At 40.2% G+C, this 18289-nt stretch overlaps 1 long non-coding RNA gene across 3 annotated transcripts; it reads right to left on the bottom strand.

The window, feature by feature from the left end:
- Positions 1-167: 167 nt before the first annotated feature.
- Positions 168-18258, bottom strand: LOC147572476 (uncharacterized). Of its 3 annotated transcripts, none has more exons than XR_015246272.1 (4): positions 18195-18258; positions 12805-15319; positions 11069-11237; positions 168-8686 (listed from the first exon to the last, which is right to left on the bottom strand). It is a non-coding gene; the product is annotated as an uncharacterized LOC147572476 (long non-coding RNA). The 3 variants fall into 3 exon arrangements; XR_015246270.1 differs by having other exon boundaries at positions 18183-18242; XR_015246271.1 differs by lacking the exon at positions 18195-18258 and adding an exon at positions 16855-17519.
- Positions 18259-18289: the final 31 nt, after the last annotated feature.

Below are 18289 nucleotides of genomic sequence, written 5' to 3'. Positions count from 1 at the left end.
CTCGAACTCACGGACTGCGAGATCGTGACCTGGCTGAAGTCGGACGCTTAACCGACTGCGCCACCCAGGCGCCCCCATCAATCATTCTAAATAGAAAACGTAAGGTTGGAAGAAGCAGCAGCACTTAGATATGTCTTCTCCGACCCTTTCAGAACTGGTGTCCATATGGCTGCAAATACTGAAGATTTTAGATTTGTAGACTCTTCCCTCCTCAGGCTTTGAAATAACCCTAGCCATGCTTGTTAGTGTATAAGAGGCTGGGTGGACAACAGGCAAGATTTCCATGAAAAAGGGACTTTTCAAGTAACATTTAGATGAGTAGGAGTTGTAAGACTACAAAGACCTAGAAATGGGAGATAAGATAGCATACTTGTAAAACTAATAAAAACCCAGCAAGTCTGAAGCATAGTGAGGAGGACAGTAGTCCAAGATAAGGCTGAGAGGTAGGCGGGGGTGTGGCCAAGATTTTCAACCTCGGCACTATTGACATTTGGGGTCAGATAATCCTTTGTTGCGGGGGCTTGTCCTTGCTTTGCAGGATGTTTAGCAGCATAATCACTAGACGCCAATAGTACACCCCAGTGTAACAACCAAAAGGTCTCCAGGTACTGCCAAAAGGCCCCTTAAGGAACATACTCTCTGGGATGGAGAACCACTTGCAGGCCACGTGAAAAAGGACAAGAGGTCACTACGATCGACTTGCATTTTGAAAAAAATAAAAATAAAAATAAATCACTCTGCTTAGTGCACGCACGGAGACCAACTGGGAGGCCATTGCAAGAGGTCCACAGGAGGGATTTTGGAGTCTTTGACTAAGATAACGGCAGTAGGATGGAAAGAAGCTGATAGATTCAAGAGGAATTAGGAAGCAAAATATGAATAGTGTTGATAATCTTGCCAGGCATTTTGTAAATGACCATTTCACTGTTTTATCTGACCCTGCTCAAGACCTAGGAAAGAACCAGCAGAGCCAGTACTTCCTGTTATTGTCTGATTCAATTGGTTGCATCCTTTTTTCATATCCAGGAACCTTCTTTGCTTATTAGTTATTGCTCATCCCTGTAATTTCTAACTCTACACTTTTTATTAAGGTTGACCTTGGAACTGTGATCTGACGGACACTGTTTGATTTCCACTTGAGGTGAAACTCAAGCAACACATGCCCTTTTCGATTACCTACCTGTTTGTCCCGGAAGCAGGATTACTAGAAGCTTGTCAAAGCTGTTAGCATCTTTACATTGATCTTTATTTTACAAGAAAAACTCAGGAATAATCTCAGTTTTAAAGGAAAAGAAATATAATTGTTAAGTGTACCATGGCCTAAGCAACTGCTGAAGGCCACAGTATGGTCTTTTGGTTATCTCACAGAAAAATCAACAGTCGTCAGAATATATTTATTACCCTACTTAGTGGATTTCAGTAACAATCTCATTATGCCCACCCTCACACAGTACAAGCCTTTCTCCATTAGAAGAAGGAACAAAAGGTCATAGCTTTCCTGCAATTTCTATACACTAATTACAGAGACCCTTTACTAGGTAAGCCTGAACATAATTGGGCCATTACTGAATCCCACCATGAAATCAAAAATATACAATTTTATTCTTATTGGTTTTCCTGTGAGTGAGACACAGATCATCAATGGATATTCAAAGGGTAGCAAGAATTTTATTGATGGGTTTTCCAACTACGAAATTCCAGCTCCAGGGATTCTATTAATATTCCTCATATTAAAGAACCTTATGGACAGGTGGCCATTTGCGACCTCCTCCTGATCCAAAGCAATTCTAAATATCTAGTTTTATAGTTGTGAACCTTATTCAATGGCAAGTTCAGGAAATAATATTGATGCCTATAAGAAAACTTTTTCCTTCAGAAAGTCATCAAAGTGTCCTTAAAGCCAGCAGTGTTCCAGGAACAATTTAATAAGACCCCTTCAAAACTGTGTGCAAATATACATAATAACAAAAAGGTAGTACCATTTCAACCTAGAGCTATATGTAAATGTCTGAATTAGGACATCTGAATCTGGTCTCAAGTCACTAAGAGAATCACTTGCTTCATGGACACACTTCTACTCTGGAAGTGAAGCTAGCTGCTAACTCCTATTGCAAAGCTTAACATTCTTCATCCAATTATCTTTCTTCCAGTGCAACGACAAGGTCCTAGTGCAATGAGTTTGGTGAAGTCAAGGCCTAATGTTGTCTAGTTTCCTTCTTAAGAAAATTAAGTTTTGTGGTGTCTGGGTGGTTTAGTCAGTTGGGCAACCGACTTGATTTTGGCTCAGGTCATGATCTCACAGTTTGTGACTGCATCAGGCTCTGCACTGACAGCTTGGAGCCTGCTTGGGAGTCTTTCTTTCCCTCTCACTCTGCCCCTCCCCTACTCATGCCTTATCTTTCTCCCAAAATAAGTAAATAAACTTTAAAAAAAAAAAAATTAAATTTCACGTTTTCCACTTTTATATAAATAAATCCATTTGAAATGACAAAATGAAAAGAACTTGAAAGAAAAATCAGAAAAGCCAAGGAGGCAATGTCCTTAGAAGGTATTTGTTAGGATAATGGCCATTTTTTTTCTTTCTTGTGATAATGACTATAATTGGGCTTGATCAAACACATGACCACACCCAATTCTTTTTTTAAAGTTCTATCAATACCACAACAGCACCCTGAGGTAGCAGAGTACAAGAAATGGGAAAGTTAGTATTTCATTAGAGCCTGAAAAAGCCAATCTTGTTATCTATGGAGAGGCAACATGGCACAGAAGGAAGAACACAGAGCTGGGAGTCAAGCACATGAGTGCTGGAATGTTCCTCCTCCTGTGTGGCCTTGGGAGTATCTCAACCAAACTCAGACTCTTCTACTGAAGGATTGCAAGCATTAAAATTCTATGAGTAAAAAGAAATAAAATCTACAAGATTGCCTGTTGTTGTTTTTTAACCCTCTATGACTTTATATGGCCATGAGAGGCAACAGAAACATAAATTCCTTTGCCCACAAATGAATGATTTGTCTTTTGGTGATTTGTTCCTGAATCTCTTTCTCAACTTGGGAGCTCCATCACCTGACTCAGTGCATATTGTGATCCTTTTCTGTCCAGGTCCAGGATCATTCTGAAAATAGAAATGTTTTTCTCACACCACTAGGCAGCAAATATTTAGACCAAGATTGGCAGGGTAGACAAATCTCTCCATTGTCTAAACTTCGAGCTTCCTGTTATTACCCATCTGTGAAGCAGAGATTCCAAAAACAAAAATCCCTGGTTTTTTGGACAAAGAAGCCTGAGGGTGTGGAATAGCGCACTGTGCCACATGCTAGTTCCATGTTTTGATCCCAGTAAGTGTAACCAATACCCATAAATTCAATAAGAAATAATTCCTGAAAAACCTGTAGGGTAACAACATCGGTGCTCAGTGCTGAGCTTCCCTTCCAGGTACTGAAAGGAAAGAATATTTCGGTGCTAGCAATATTGTAATGAGATGGCAGAAAATCTGATGACAAAAATCCTCATGTCATAATATTTAGTAGAGAAGTACTATACACAGCTTATGATGCAAATTATATTTAAATATAAGTAAATATATTTTTCTTTATATACATCTTTTAAAAACTCTTACAGTGAAAATCTATCAATTTGTTGTAAAGAATACAACAAATTAAAATGTTTTTATTAATTTTGAAAAAGAATACAGCAAATTTAATTTTGAAAAAATAGAAATATTTGGGAAATCTACATAAGTTGAGAAGTCATTTCAGTTTTATTTTTACTTATTATTTTACAACTTATTATTTATTTATTTTAAAATCGTATCCATATATTGATGACTTTGTCTTGATGTGCCAAAAATTTACAGGCTTTGGCTAAGCACAGAAGAGATGGGTATTATTGCATTCAAATGCTCACTTGCTTTCTTTTCTTCCTTTCTTGCTTTCTTTTTTTCTTTTTTTTTGGAAGGGGTAGGGAGATTTTGTGACACATATGGTCTATTAGAAGCAAGAAACTCAATATCCCTGCCATCAATCTCATAGCACTTGGTATTATATGAGCATTTGTCTACAGTGCTTTATTGTGCAATTAACAAAAATGAGGGGGATGGCTTTAAATAACTAGTTTGCAAACATTCTATCTTTGTAGATAAAGCTGAATGTGTTATCTTTCCTGAATCAATGAGATGGTGCTCATGAAATGACAACTACGTAGTCAATAAAAATAGAACTTAAAGGGGCGCCTGGGTGGCTCAGTCAGTTGAGCATCCAACTCTTCATTCAGGCTCAGGTCATGATCCCAGGTTGCACATGATCTCTCAGTGCAGAGCCTCCTTGGGATTCTCTCTGTGTCCCTCTGTCCCTCTCCCCTGCTTTCTCTCTCTGTCTAAAAAAACTTTTTAAATTAAATTTTAAAAAAGGAAACAATATAGAACTTAAATACAAAAGTCTACGTACTGTATAATTCTATTCATAAGAAATTCTAGAAAAGGCAACATTCTTGTGTCAGGAAGTGTATCAGTTGTTGCCAGGCGCTGATGGTGGGCTGTGGAAATCTAATACAAAGGGACACAAGGGAATTCAGGGAGAGGAGATTTTTTCTATATCCTGATGATTGTGGTGGTTACACAGGTTTATAAAATTACAAGCATTCAACAAAATATGCATCTCAAATTGTTCATATTTTAGTGTATGTAAATGATACCTTAATAAACATAAAAGAGTGAGAGAATGGGCAAGACTTGTCCAGACCTATTTATTTGAGGCGAGACCTAAGTAAGTTTCTGGCAAGAAGGCAAATGGCAGTATTTACCATACACGGTAAGAGTTCTGTGAGAGAATCCCTCAGAGGATCATTACTTGACATTTTTCTGGTTTATTTCTTGGTTGGTTGATAGGATTTATGTCTACCCACTCCTACAAAAATATAATCTCTAAAAGAAGAATGCCCTCTTTGGTCTTGTTCTTAGCTATATCATAAGCATACAGAATACTGTCTAAGAAAGGTAGCCCAAAGTACTTTTTGACTGAATGAAATAAATGAATATATAAGATAATTTCATATCCCCGTAGGACAATGGAGATTCCTTATGATAACTATGATTTTCCGTTAACATTTGCCCGAACTAAATATTTCCTGTAAGGTGAGTATGGATAATAATTTTGAGACATTAATTTGTCTTTTGCTTTCTAATCTCTCCTTCCTTTCCAGTTGTGAGCAGACACCTAGGCTTTTGCAGTTACATTGATCATGGGACTGTTGCAGAGTGATAAGCAAGCTGTTTGAAATCCGTTGCTCCTCAAGTCTTTGTAAAATCATGTGTTTTTTCCTAAGAGATTGTGTGTCCCAGTGGTGTTAGGAAGAGTAGGGAATACTTTTAAGAATAACAAAGGGGAGGGGTGCTTGGGTGGCTCAGTCAGTTGAGCATCTGACTCTTGATTTCAGCTTAGATCATGATCCCAAGGTCATGGGATCAAGCCCTGCATCAGGCTCTGCATTGAGTGTGGGGCCTGCTTAAGATTCTTTCTCTCTCTCCTTCTGCCCCTCTCCCCCACTTGTGCATGTGTGCTCTCTCTCTCTCTCTCTAAAATTAAAAAAAAGAATAAAAGAATAACAAAGGAGGGCAGAGGAATTTCCTGGGAACTAGAACAAGGAGTCGTGGGTTACCCTAAGGCGGCAGTATAGGGAAGCCATACTGAGTGGAAAACAGTCACCACCAGACAATCAGACCAACTTTCCCAGTTGAGATCATCCCTCCTAGATTACCATGGGATTTCATACTTGTACAGTGAGCTCAGATCCACCAAAGACTGGACTCTGGACTGTATGTGACTTTTGCTCATCTTCCAATATTGATGATCAGATGAATTCCATCGTTATTGCATCTCCTTGTTTCCCTCAGTCACCACTTCTGGATCATCCATTTTCATCCAGAAACTTGTCCAGTGCTCCTTCAAAGATTCCTTACCTGATCCAGTCTCTCTACTTCCTGCCCTTTCAAACCCCTTTACTGTGCTCTACATCAACCAGAATTGCCATCAGCAAACCCTCTACATCTTTAACCTCTTCTTTCAGGATTCTTTTCATACCCTTGTTTAGATGGAAGTTGGCTGACCTTGGAAGTTCCTCATAGGAAGGCTTGTTTATCTCTTCCACCTGTACCTAAAGTAGCTCAAGTATTCTTCACGTTCTTCTCTGCTAATCTTGCTTCTCCTCTTCTAAAACCACATTTTCCTGAAATGTCTGCTCCCTACTCACCTTACTGTGTTGGCCTCAATCTCAGCACTGTATTTACTAAGGATAGTAGCACCTGCTACCATCATTGGTTACTTCAGCCTTCACATTGACTTGTGGCACTCTCACTGTGCATCAGATTCAGCCGGGACAGAGGGCTTTTAAAAAATACCAGTGCTGACACCCTATCCCCAGAGATTTGGATTTACTTATTCTGGAATAGGACTTGACTCTTAGTAGGAAGCAGATCTTCCACCTCAACCCACTGCCATCCATCCCACAGAAGGAGGCAAAAGTGCTCCAATTCTCCTGCCCAATGAGACGGAAAGCAGATTTAACTTTAGACCCGAGTTTTTAATGAAATCACAAGGGTTGCCAAAAAAAGGAGCTGGGGCATTAGATACTGTGTTTATTTTGGGCCATCTGGGAGAGCCTAGAGTCATTCATTTATTCACTGAATAAGTAGTTATTAAGCATCTAAAATAACCTAAGCAATTATTTTTAGGTTCTCCATACCAGAAGGCATTTCTCTGCACATATGGTCTGCCATCTTGCTGAAAACCAGAGTCTTTTGTTTATTTGCTAGCTCCCTCTGCCAGGGCTTTCTTTCCAGTCATTCCACTGAACTCTTGACAAATTCCCTAGTAATCTCCTCTTTGGATACATTCCCGTCCTCACCTAGCTTGACCTCACAACAGTATCTATGAAAGATGATGCTTGCTTCCTTTTTGAAACACTTTCCTCTCTCGCTTTCCTAATTTCCCAATTCTTTCTACTTTCTGGCTATATGTTTAGAGCTCCTCATCTCTAAATACCAGAGTTCCTGTCAACTGGATTGTGGCCTTCCTTTTTTCTCATTTGTTCCTGGGCATTAATAACCACCAAATTGATGCTGTCAAATTTTATACCTCGCATCTCTAGCCCTGGCCTCTCCTTTGGCATCCAATTATTTAGTCAACATTTTTACTTAGATATCAAGATCTTAAACCTAACAAGTCCAGATAGAAACAATCTTTTCTGCAAAGCTGCTCTTCCCCAGCCTTCCCTATATCAACAAATGGCATCACCATCCACCTAGATGTTAAGTAAGAAATCTAGGCATAATATTTTATTCCCTTACTTCCTGTATGCATCCAATCCATCAACAACTGTTTGTTTCCACCTCTAAAATTAACTCCTTATATGTCCATTTAAATTTATTTCCACCCTATTCCAAGCCACCATGATCTCTCACATAGAATTTTACAGTAACCTCCTCTCTGGTCTGAGCATTTATACTCTGACTCCGACAATTTCCAACAGAACTAAAAAAGAGTCATTGAGAAATGAGTTCTGATCCTATTATCATCCTATAACACTTGGTATGTTAAAATCATACCAAGGCTCCTCATTTCTCTTTGGATAAAGTTGAGTGTCTGCCATAGATATGCTTGATCTGGCCCCTTCTGACCCCTGTCACCTCTGCATGAGCTACACCTCCCCTGATCCCTAGGCTTTACTCCTGCAGGCTTCCGTTTCCCAAAGGAGCTTGTTGTCTTCTTCTGAAAGAATTTCCCCCAGATTGTCACATGGCCGTCTCAATCCTACCACTCATATTCCAGCTCAAATGACATCTCCTTAAGAGTTTCTCTGACCTCTCTCCAAAGTATCTCACTCCAGCCACCCCTCTTTCCAAATCATTCTCTATTATATTATCACATTTTACTACCTTTCTGACACTTATCACTAGCTGTAGCTATTTATTTTTATTTACTTATTACTTATGTTTCACTCACATAGAATGCAAGCACCATAAGTACAAGGATCTTGTCTGTTTCGTTAGGAATCCCTAGTGCCTAATGTAGAACCTGGTGCATAGTAAGAGCTCATTAAATATTTGAGGAATAAATGACCTGCCTAGGAAGCCTTAACCCTGGGACTTTACCATTGCACAAATAGTCACCTGCCTTGGATGATGTGGCTGTTCAACTTTGGAAGGATGGAATAAAAACGCCCAGCTTTAATGCCTCTTTCACTTGTGTCATTGATCTAACAGGGACACACAGGTCAAGTTTACCTGTCACAATGAGAAAGAAGTTCCTTGTATACAATCAGGATGCACTTTCTTAGCAGAAATGAGAACCTAAAAGTCTGGAGGGATCAAAGTAGCCCACTTTTTCTTTTGTTTGCTTGATCATTCAGAAATGCTGGGCAAATCTTGTCATTGTTGATGGATACTGCCTAAGAGACTGTTAAATCCCATAGCGAGGTGAATTTTTAATGGAAAGGTTTTATGCAAGGTGGAATATGTCTCCTTGATGCATGATAGTACCTGTCTCACTAATGCAGGCTCTGAGACCAGGAGTCTAAGAGTAATTTGTTCAAATGAAATAAAGCCTATTCGTCTTGCCAGTACTCACCTGTTCTGTTGTTTAACACCAACCAGATGATGTAATCTGTCCCTTTCTTGTTTACAGGGATGTTTCTAAAAAGACAATCAAACATTGCCTCAGTCTGGTTAGGAATAATGAGGTGACTGCCTGGGCCTTAATTAAAGCAGAAGTTCAGTGTTGGGGGAGAATAAAGAAAGGAAAGTTATCCTCTTTTTAAGGATGTTCCAAAGGATTCGGAGACATGTATCCTTAAAAATAAAGATTGTGAGATTCAGAAACAGCCTTATGAACAAAAGGAGTCTACAATACTTGAACTTTGGAGGTAGTTCCACTTTTCCTTAAGAGAGCAAGATTCCCCAGTCTGTGAGAAAATGGAGTTCTAGTTACTTGCTTCTTAATGGATTTCAAAAGTCTTAAGACACACATGAAAAATTATTACTAGTAATTTCTTCTGTCCGAAGGGTCAATGCCCTGAGGAGACGCAGAATGCCATACACTTGTAGGCATCTAAATCTATGAGTCCCTGTCCCCCACAAAGGAAGGTTACTCACTGCTGTGTTCAGAACCTGTCGACACACGAGGATTTAGGTTCATCTTTATAGTCTCTGCACTCTGTGACTACTTTCAAACTAGAGTCCGGGGAAAAAAACCACATTATATTATTTGTATTATTATTATTAATGTCAGATTACTGCTATTAACTATTTTTGCAGAGGTTTGCATTTTAGTCTTGAAGCATGGATTTTTTTATTTTATTTTTAATTAATTATTTATTTTTAAATTTACATCCAAGTTAGTTAACATATTGTGCAACAATTTCAGGAGTAGATTCCTTAATGTCCCTCACCCATTTAGCCCACTCCACCCCCCAAAGCCCCTCCAGCAACCCTGTGTTTTTTCTCCATATTTAAGAGTCTCTTATGTTTTTCACCCTCCCTGTTTTTATATTATTTTTGCTTCCCTTCCCTTATGTTCATCTGTTTTGAATCTTAAAGTCCTCATATGAGTGAAGTCCTATGATATTTGTCTTTCTCCAACTGACTAATTTCGCTTAGCGTAATACCCTCTAGTTCCATAGTTGCAAACGGCAAAATTTCATTTCTTTTGATTGCTGAACAATACTCCACTGTATACATAAACCACATCTTCTTTATCCATTCATCCATTGATGGACATTTGGGCTCTTTCCATACTTTGGGCTATTGTCGATGTTGCTACTATAAACATTGGGGTGCATGTACCCCTTCAAAATAGCATACCTGTATCCCTTTAATACCTACTAGTGACATTGCTAGGTCATGGGGTAGTTCTATTTTTAATTTTTTGAGGAACCTCCATACTGTTTTCCAGAGTGGCTGCACCAGTTTGCATTCCCACCAGCAGTACAAAAGAGATCCTCTTTCTCCACATCCTCACCAACATCTGTTGTTGCCTGAGTTGTTAATGTTGGTCAATGAATCATGGATTTAAAAAAAAATTTTTTAATGCTTATTTATTGAGACAGAGACAGAGCATGAATGGGGGATAGTCAGAGAGAGAGGGAGACACAGAATCTGGAGCAGGCTCCAGGCTCTGAGCTGTCAGCACAGAGCCTGACGCGGGGCTCAAACTCACAGACCATAAGATCATGACCTGAGCCAAAGTCAGAAGCTCAATAGACTAAGCCACCCAGGCGCCCCTTTTAAAATATCTTTTTAATGTTTATTTATTTTTGAGAGAGAGAGAGAGACCCAGCGTGAGCAGGGGAGGGGCAGAGAGAGAGGAGACACAGAATCTGAAGCAGGCTCCAGGCTCTGAGCTGTTAGCACAGAGCCCAATGCGGGGCCCGAACTCACGGACCGTGAGATCATGACCTGAGCCGAAGTCGGATGCTTAACCAACTCAGCCACCCAGGTGCCCCAGTGAATCATGGATTTTAGATCAAGGGGGAATTATTTAGAAAAACAAAATCTACTTGTAAATTTATTCCACAATTGCATAGACATGTAGGCTGAAAATATTTTAAAAGTTTATTTAGTGTAGCCTCATCTTTTTTTTTTTTTTCAAGTTTATTTATTTATTTTGAGAGAGAGAGAGGCAGAGAGAGAGGAAGAGAGAGAATCCCAAGCAGGCTGCATGCTGTCAGCACAGAGTCCAGCCTGGGGCCCCAGCTCACGAACTGTGAGATCATGACCTGAGCTGAAATCAAGAGTTGGACTCTTAACCAACTGAGCCACCCAGGCATCCCGCACTCATCTTTAAATACAAGAAAACTGAAACACTTTTACCTTTTCCAAGGTAAAGCAAGTTGACAAAGGTCACATAGTATATTGAGTGTAATGATTTGGGGATGCAAGGAACGGAAAACCTGACTTATTACAAACTGAACGATGATCTAATTTATCTTACTAATGGAAGGACAGATATAGGATGGGAGTACTAGTTTTCTAAGTGTCATGACAAAATATCACGGACAGGCAGCTTAAACAACATACCTTTATTTTCTCACAGTTCTGGAGGCTGCAAGGTGCCAGCACGGTGGTTTCTCCTGAGGCGTCTCTCTTTGACTTATCAATGGCCACCTTCTTATGTGTCCTCACATGGTCTTTTCTCCGCGTGCATGCATCCCTGGTGTCTCTTCCTCGTCTTTTAAAAACACCAGTCCTATTGGATTGAGGCACCCATATGGTCTCATTGAACTTTAACCATCTTTTTAAAGGCCCTATCTCCAAATATAGTCACAGTGCAGGTAGGGCTTTAACGTAAGAACTTTGGGGAACACGATTCAGCCTGTAACACGGGCTTTAGCCTCTGGTGATTTAGCAGTTCGATAAATTATTAAAGTTTAAGAAACTGCCAACTTTTTCCCCAAGTGGTCAGTCACTTTACATTCTCACAAGCAGTGCATGAGAGTGCCACTTACTCTACATTTTCACCAAGATTTGGTGTGGTCAGTCTTCTTCATTTTAGTGACTCCAAAAGGAGTGTAATGGTATCTCATCTTGGCTTTGCTTACATTTCTTTAGTGACTAATGATGCTGAACAGCTCGTGTGTTTATTTGCTATTGCATATCATCTTTGATCAAGTGTCAGTTTAAAGAACTCCCAAAACTCCATCTTTTCCATTAAAAAAATTTTTTTTTTAAAATAAAGGTTGAGTTTTGAGAGTTCTTTATATATTCTGGGCACAATCCTTTATCAAACATATGCATTTTAAATATTTTCTACAAGTGTGTGGCTTATCCTTTCTTCTTTCCTTCCTACCTTCCTTTCTTCCTTTTTAAATTTTAATTAGCTTTATTTTTAGAGCAGTTTTCTGTTCACAGAAAACTTGAGAAGGCACAGAGAATTCCCACACATGGATAGCCTCCCTGTTACCAACCAGCCAGCAACAGAATTGCTACATTTGTTACAATTGATGAGCTACATGACACATCAAAATCACCCAAAGGCCATGGTTCACACTACCCTTCTTCATTTTTGGTGTTACACAGTCTACAGATTGGACAAAGGTATAATCACATGTATCCATATTTATGGCATCAGACAGAGTATTCTCACTACCCTAAGGATCCCCTGTGTTCTATTCATTTCCCTCCACCCTGCCCATCCCCCAGTCCCTGGCAACCACTGATCTTTTTATTGTCTTCAGTTTCCCCTTTTCCAGAATGTCATGAAGTTGGAATCACACAGTATGTAAGTTTTTCCACAATGGCTTGCTCCTATGCTTTCTTATAGAAACTTCACAGTTAGATGTTCTATGTTTAGGTCTATTTCATTTTGAATCAATTTTTATGTATGGTGTGAGGTATGAATTGACGTACAGCTGTTTTTGTGTGTTTTTTTTTTTTTTGCATATGGATATCCAATTATCCAAAAACATTGGTTGAAAATACTATCCTTTCTCTGCTGAATTGATTTTGTTTCTACCTTTGTCAAGAATCAGTTTTCCATATATGTGTGTGTCTATTTCCTGACTCTCCATTCTGTTCAGTTGATCTATTGGTCTACCTTGATGGCAATACTACACCGCTTTGATTATTGTAGGGTTATAATATTAAGTCTTGAAAGCAGATAGTGCCAGTCCTTCAACTTTGCTCTTCTTTTTCAAGGTTTTTTATTTTGCTCTTCTAGCTCCTTCAAATTTTCATATGAACTTTAAGATCAACTTGTCAATTTCTACAAATGAGTCTGCCAGAATTTTGATCAGGATTGTAGTGACTCAACTGACCTGTGAACATGGTGTACGTCTTCAATTTGGAGGGTCTTCCTTAAATTTGTTCGGCAATGCTCAGTAGTCTTCAGTGCACAGGTAGGTCTTTCACATCTTTTATCCCTAAGTGTTTCATACTTTTCGATGTTACCGGAAATAGCTCAAGTTTCACTCCTATAAGGCAACCCACCACATGTGCAAGGCTCATCTAGCCTTCTTTGAGTCACCCTGGGGGAACTGGGACTCAGAGAATTGTTAGAAAAACAGCAGATACTCTTGCTACTGTGATTTCTCTAAATAATCAATACACTCCTCTTCTCATGCTTAGGAGTCTTGTCTCTTCCACCAGCCTTCATGGCTGCTTGTTGGCTTGCAAATAAAATAAAATCTCATATTCTGATACAGTTTCTGACATGTGCTATAGCAAATGCTCTGTGAACAGTGAGGTTTTTCTAGTCTGGCTGGTGGGAATAAGCATCATTCCTAGTCCTCTATGTGCATAGGTAACTATCACCTCTAATTCTTTTGGGTGGGTCTTTCCCTGGTCTTGGGTATTTTCTCACATGCAAGCATTGATGGGTAGTCACCTAAATTCTTGCGGGAGCCTCTTTGCAAATCTCCTGAGTTCTCTCTCTTCTCTTTGGTACTCTGCCCTGCCAATTCCAGTTGCCTTGACTTCCCTGACTCTCAGCTACATCTTTTCAGCTTGGAAAGTTTTCCGGGGTGAGTTTAAATTTCCCCTCCCCATGCCATGGTCTGGGAACTTTCTTGAAGAAGTATGCTGGGGTAAATTATGGGGCTCACCTAGGTTTGGGAAGAATTCTCACTTCTCAGTGATCATTACCTTTCATGATCTGATATCTAGTTCTCGCAAACCACCGCTCCATGTATTTTTGTCTATTGTTCGGTTGTTTCAAACGGGAGGATAAATTTGATTCTAGTTACTCCATCTTGACCGGATGCAGAAATCATATGAATTTTTCTAAGTAATCATCTTAAAATTAACTTTCTGTCTCGTTCACATCCAATTTGCTATTTTGGCTATTTTTTTAGATATATAGTTCTTTTAAGTTTATTTATTTATTTTGAGAGAGACGGAGACAGCGTGAGTGGGGGAGGGGCAGAGAGCAAGGGAGACAAAGAGAATCCCAAGCAGGCTTTGCACTGTTAGCACAGAGCCTGATGCGGGGTTTGAACCCACGAAATCAAGAGATTAAGACCTGAGCCGAAACCAAGAGTCAGGTGCTTAACTGACTGAGCCGGCCAGGCACCCCTATAGTTTTCGGTTTTTATATATTACATCTATTGTTCTTGTTTTTAGAACTCACTCTCATTGATTTTAAATTTGGAGAGTTGTTTGTACAATCCCAATAAATCAGTTATTTTTTCTTTCTTTTTTTTTTTTACATTTTGTTTCATATTTAATTCTGGAATTAATTTTAGTGTAAGATGTGAGCCTCTAATCTTATTTTTCTCTGTAAATTAATTTTACTGAAATAAGTGTTGCATAATGCCCCTTTTTTATTCATGATACTTCCTGTGTAATATTTTGTTTTTATATATTCTAGAATTTGTTTCATTTACCCTTGTTTTTTCTTTTGATTTGTACATTTTAATTACCATACCCTTGAGGCACCTGGGTGGCTCAGTCGGTTAAGCGTCCAACTTTGGCTCAGGTCATGATCGCATAGTCTGTGACTTCAGGCCCCGTGTTGGGCTCTGTCCTGACAGCTCAGAGCCTGGATCCTGTTTCAGATTCTGTGTCTCCGTCTTTCTCTCTCCTACCCCGCTCATGCTCTCTCTCTTCTCGAAAATAAGTAAACATCAAACAAAAATTGAATTACCATACACTTATAATATTCTAATATCTAAACAGAGAAGCTTCACCTCAAGTCTCGTCTTTTTAAAAAATATTATTCTCATTTACTTATTTTGAATCTTAGAATTATTTTATCAAGACATTACTCTCTGCCTCTTCTCTCCCAAAATTTATTCCAATGGGATTTTGGTTGGCATAAATAAATAACTTCACAACACTTGATCTCTCCTTTAGGAAAACAATATATAATCTCAGTTTTTAAAAATTTTCCTTTATATCTTTCATTAAAGTGACACATCAATTAAATTTTGTGATTTCTTTTCCTTTGAGATCACAGTAGGATTTAACATCACTGACAATCTCTTCTTTGGGGGAATTTGTCCCAGCGGTGCTCTTCCTTCTCCTAACTCTCTATCCCCATCCTTCTTTCTTGCGCTTTCCCAAGTAGCAGTGCTGATAGTCACTAAGATATCTTCTCTCTCTTTATGGTCTCCCTTCATAGATTTTTCTCTGTGTAGAGAGCCCCTGAACTATCACTTACCCAGAATCTCTATCCACAGCCTCTGTCCAACCATTTTCACATTCTGACCTTGACAGATAGCAGCGCCCTCTGCTCCAGATATGCTGTGCAATTACCTTTCCTCTGATCTGTTCCGTGTTCCTCAGTTTAGAGCACTTCAGTGTACTGACATCAGCCAAGCTGGAGCAAGTCACCTGGAAAAAATTATTTTGTTTTCCTCCTATAAATATTGGTGTTTTAACAAGGAATCTTTCTTTTAATTCCTCGGATTCTTCCAAAAATGACTAACCCTCTATGGAACTTTCTAATAGTGCTGTAGGCAGGCAGGGACAGTATGTGGGTGCTGATATTATTTCCATCACACCATTTATTCTAGCTTTGTATCAGTCAGGGCCAATCAGGAGATGAATATTACTTAGCAATTTAAACAGGAATGTTTAATATAAAGAATGGTTAACTATAACAGAGCATTGGAGTAACAAGGGATTGGCTAGTCAGAAATGAAGAGAATTCTAAGTATAGTAACAGCAGATAAAAGGAACAGAGAATACCCCCAGAGCTGAAATAAAGCACCCAAGGAAAAAGTCCCTCACCAAACTCACACACATAACTGAGGTTCAGATCTTGTTGGAAAGGGCATAGCAGTGGCTCACTGGGGCTGAGCCAGCAACACTTGCTGGAAATTTACCCTCCAGAACTTTCTGGAAATTGCTGCCCTTTAAGGTGCCAGAGAAAATTGTTCATGGGCAGGTGTCCTGCTGGAAGTATTCTGCTATGTGATGCATAAAGGGGTTGGCCGGGGAAAGCTGCTGGCCACTAGGTACTGCTGACCACTGTGCATTGCAGAAACCAGATGCTGGTTTCTGTACCACAGGAGTTTGGGGATAGAAAAGCTAAGGCAGGAGTCTGAACGGAGGATCATACTCGTCCTGGGAAGAGGGCTCCTTCTTCTTACAATGTCATTATAGTGCCCTCTACTGACAACGTCCTACTGGTAGGCAACAGAAAAATATTTAAAGGATCTGCCTGTTTTTTCAGAGAGCAGCCAAAAAGGGTGAATGTGGCACTGAGAGGTAACAAGCTGACAACTGTCATGGGTACGTTTATACAAGGATATAGGTGACTTTAGTCATTTCCACCATACAATGGATATTTTATTTGCAAACCTTTCAATTATCTTAGTTCATTATAAGGGCAGAAATTTGTCATTTTTTAAATTTATGAATTCCAGTGCTTGCCAGAAATTTCCATTGTCTGCTCTCAGTACCTACTTGTTAAATGCACAAGTGCAACAGTATGAATAGGCAGTATTGCTCCGTGGTTGAACAGACCCTGGAGCAGACTACTTAGGTTTAAATGTGATGCTGTCACTTCCTGGCTGCATGACCTTGAGCAATTATTTAATCTTCTCTGTGCCTCAGTTTCCTCATCTTTAAAACAGGAACAATAGTACCTAGCTCACTGGCTTATTGTGAAGATTAAATACGTTAATACAGGAATCTCCCACTTAGTAGTAGTAATCCCTTTCTGAAAATCACATTTCTGCAGGAAAATCTGGAGCCGATTTTGTGTTCCTTTTAAAAAAGAAAAAATTGAATGAATAACCATCAACCAATTCAAGCCCCCAAGCAACTTAAGTTGCAGCTAAACATAATAAATCCCTACGTATAAATAAACCATCACATTAAGATGTAAAATGCTGACCTTCAGTAATATTGGCAAATGGTACCTGGATGCCACACCGCCTCCTTTGCGCTGTAAGCATCTTTCTCTCTCAGGTTTGCTTCCTTGCCTGCAATTTTCTTCAAGTCTTTCCCAACTTTGTTTTGAACTCAATGTAGAACAGTAGGCAAAAACAAGGGTTAAGTATGAAAGTCAGCAGGTCACAGGTGACTGACACTGCATGGCAGATGGACACTGACCAGGATTGGGCAACTTCTCTGCCCCAGTTATATCCCAAGGGGATGTACCTCTGGAGTTGACAGCAACTGCACTTTTCAAAAGATTTATGCTGGAATTTTATCCTTTTCACCAATTGTATTTGGAATGTAACACTTCCTGTGCTGTTAAAAACAAAACAGCGTTTTATTTTAAAACGTATTGAGTTTGGGGTTATGTAAATATAATCCCCCGTCCCCCCATAAACACCAGCTGGGATGTGCGGAAATGAGAAATCTGTACTCCTTTACAGATTTTAAGTATGAAAAACCAAGAAGAGAAGACTTTATTTGGAATGTATCTGGCCTACAGAACGTGATGCCAAGTTTTACTGTCTTAGTCTGACTTGACAACTTTGTCGATAGTTGTATTGTCATTCATTAATTCACCCCCTCCAAAGATGTTTTTTGAGCACATACTCTGGAGCAGCTTTGCTAGCCTGAGGGATGGAATAGTGAATGAGCTATGGTCCCTACTTTGAAGGAGCCAACAATTTGGGGGGGGGGGGGGAACGGCAGGGGCAGATTGCAGTAGCTGCCTGGAGGCGCTGCACAGGCAGAGGCTGGCCTTGGGGAGAAGCTGGCCGGGGAGGGAGGCAGGAGCACCGCGTGGAAGCAAGGGATCCACACGCCACGTCCGCTCTGCGCGGTCGGAGCCAGAGCTAGGCCCGCAGGAGAGGGCGGCCTGGGCCCCGTGCCACCTCGAACCCAGGGGAAGAATGCTACATTCTATTCGTTTCGCGATTGGAAGCCACGGCGAGGGTTAATCAGAGGGAGATTATGTGATTAAGTTTTTGAGACAGATCCGGTGTGTTGCGCTATGAGTCTCTGGCGGTGGTGCCTGGGGAGAGGGGAGGACACAGATATTCTAATCGGCACCGCCGAGCACGCTTTTCTCGCTTCCCAGCTGTGGGCGCGGTTAGTAGGCCCGGAAGGGGCACTGGAGGAACCTCCTAAACCAACTTTCAATAAAGCGGCACAGAAGGGAAGCGGTGTAGGGAGGAAATCAAAGTGAACCGCTCCTGGTTGCGGCAGCGGTCCAGGGCAAGGGCGAGCTGGCCGAGGAGTCGGCTGAGAACGTACAGTCACCGATGGTTTTTCTCCCAGGAGCGGACCTCACCTGGACACTCACCAATTCACAGTCTGAGGCCCCAATCCCGGAACTCCGGGCTAGACGGCCCCGCCCCGGAACCTTGTGTTCCCGGAACTAAATGCGGAAGTTCTTTT

This window comes from Puma concolor, chromosome E4 (assembly GCF_028749965.1).
Source record: "Puma concolor isolate L17-30 chromosome E4, mPumCon1.1.hap2, whole genome shotgun sequence".
Classification (NCBI taxonomy): Eukaryota; Metazoa; Chordata; class Mammalia; order Carnivora; family Felidae; genus Puma; species Puma concolor.
The sequence above is the reverse complement of the archived record's forward strand: the minus strand, read 5'-3'. Positions and strand labels throughout refer to the sequence as shown.